We start from the raw sequence: 2,422 nt of genomic DNA on the forward strand, positions 1-2,422 counted from the left end.
GCGAACCAAATGAATTTCTGTCATTAACGTTATTTTTACCATTGTGTAAGGTCACTGATTGGCTTAGAAAGGTTATACGCTTGCAAAGTATGTTGACTTGTTGACCAAATTCTTTACCTACACTGAACAAATGTGCATGTTGACACTTTACCAAGTTTATATGTGTTTGGTTATCAATACATGAACATTCGGCTTGCTACAATATTATCAAACCGTTATACTGTGGGGTATGGGGCGTGGGTTGGCTGAAAACACCCAAGCCACCACCCCGGTGGGCTTGGGTTTGGGCGTGGCCCAAGGGGCGGGAGTTTAAACCCGGACGTGGGGCGGGCTAGCGATCCTATGTGGCACATGGGCTAGTGTGTATTTTTTAATTTTTGTTTTTTTATTATTATTTTAATAAACTGCCAAGCCACGCGGGCTAGCCACGCCCCGCCATACCCCACGGACACGTCACTCACCGGCGGGGGGGCTCGAACTCCACATGTCAACTCATGTCCCCAACCCCCGCCCCACCATACCCGACAGTCTTAGTAAAATATCAAAAGTAACCTTTAGGAAGTGACTAGATTTTAGAAATATCTGCATTTTTTTATAGCACATCATTGTTGGGTTTGCAACATAAGCATGACTGGGTTCAACTGATTCTGCATCATGTCCTTTCTGGCTAATATTGCTTCTAAACTCTCATCATTCATGTATCTTTTCAGACATCTTGCTTATGAATGATGACTTGCGAAGCTTGAGATTTCCGACCGGGAGCGGAAGTCACCAGACCTAAAAAAAAATTATAAAACCGGGGGGTCGAAAACGGATATACCCAAAATTTTCTATACGAAAAACTACCTACTCTCCACTACTAAGCGAAAAGTTCGGGGGGGTCGGCCACCCCCTCCCGCCCCTTCAAGCTTCGCCCATGATGATGAGAATTCAGAAGCAATGTTAGCCAGCAGCACAAAGATAATGGCTAATATTGTATTTAACTCAAACTAGCAAATAAACTGTGAAATATCATGTCTCAAGACAATGATATTGCAGGTAACTTTCATCAACAAGCAAAATATCACAAACACAGATGTGAATTCATTAAATGCAGAATATCTGATGACCAAACACATGAAAACCACATGTCAAGCAACCAAACACATGATAACTAATAAACCATGTGAATAGGTTCAATAACTGACATACATAACTGGGATTCTGTAACATTTCGATATGTTACATTTGTAACAATTTTCATTCTTAACCTCTGTAGTTGACACTCACTAGGTTTGACTATAAAAAAGTCAAAAATGCACTCAAAACCCTAAAATCAAATAAGCTTCAACAACAAACAAATCTAAGCAAACCCCTTAAATCTTAAAGCATCCAATCAACTACCATTAACAGCTCAAACACATTCTCCTACATAAATCACATTCTCAAACCCATGTTACATAAACAAAGAAACCCATCAATCCAACACACAGAATCAACAAATAGCTAAACCCTGAAGAAAAGATCCAAACTTTTTAGGTTTTATAAATACCCAACTGAGAAAAACCATGAAATCAAGCAAATAGAGTGACAAATTAAGACGGGTATTTGCTAAAACTTACAGAAAATCAGTACAAGTGAGAAAATGAGCATGAAATTGAGCTTCTGAGCTTCACTTTCCCTCATGCTTGATGGGTTGGTTATTGTCGCCCTTCAAGAAATATGAATTTATTGTAATAAATTTGCAAAATAATAAATGAGTGAATTTAAAGAATGATTGTCATAATTTTGTTGAGAAAAAGAAGGCGGTGATGAAACGGGAATATATAGAGCAAGCAAGTAGTTTGGTTGCAGCTGTCTATTTATTTATATGCCAAGAGCCCCACAAAAATATATAGCGTGTAGATGAAATATATGTTTGTTATTTTGGAAAATCACTAAAATAGCTAGGACCACGCCGTTATTTCAATACTAGCCAACTGACACCTTTCCACGAGCTGGTACCGTTCACTGACACGGCTTAAGGAGTTCTTTCAACGCAAACCAATTGTGATGCGGGTGAACCCGGTCTGGAATGGGATCCCGGTTGAAGATTACCCGAAGATTTGGATAATATTTTATTCCTTAATTATCGAGTCTTTTATTAGTTATCGTATCTTTTATTTATTTTGTTTATTCATGTTTATCTCTAAAAATTTTTAGTTTCTAGTATAAATAGGGGTCTAGGTTTTATTATTTAGTTAGCTTTTGATTTGATTATTAGTAAAAAGAACAATGTTCTTGAACCTTTTTGGTTCTTTTTATCGTCATTGATTATCAATTGTTCTTGAGCCATTTGATTGCACGCGAAACTGCATCAGGTGGTATCAGAGCTATGGTTTATCAAATGGCTCTACGTGGAAAAGAAGAAACTTTCGTTCGTAGATTCGCCGCCGGAGGCAAC

The 2,422-nt window shown here is 38.2% G+C and overlaps 1 long non-coding RNA gene across 1 annotated transcript; it reads right to left on the minus strand.

Moving 5' to 3' along the window:
• Positions 1-1,061: 1,061 nt before the first annotated feature.
• LOC110930830 lies at positions 1,062-1,794 on the minus strand. The gene is made up of 2 exons (XR_002588099.2): positions 1,602-1,794; positions 1,062-1,492 (listed from the first exon to the last, which is right to left on the minus strand). It is a non-coding gene; the product is annotated as an uncharacterized LOC110930830 (long non-coding RNA).
• Positions 1,795-2,422: the final 628 nt, after the last annotated feature.

This window comes from Helianthus annuus, chromosome 3 (genome assembly GCF_002127325.2).
Source record: "Helianthus annuus cultivar XRQ/B chromosome 3, HanXRQr2.0-SUNRISE, whole genome shotgun sequence".
NCBI classification, from domain to species: domain Eukaryota; kingdom Viridiplantae; phylum Streptophyta; class Magnoliopsida; order Asterales; family Asteraceae; genus Helianthus; species Helianthus annuus.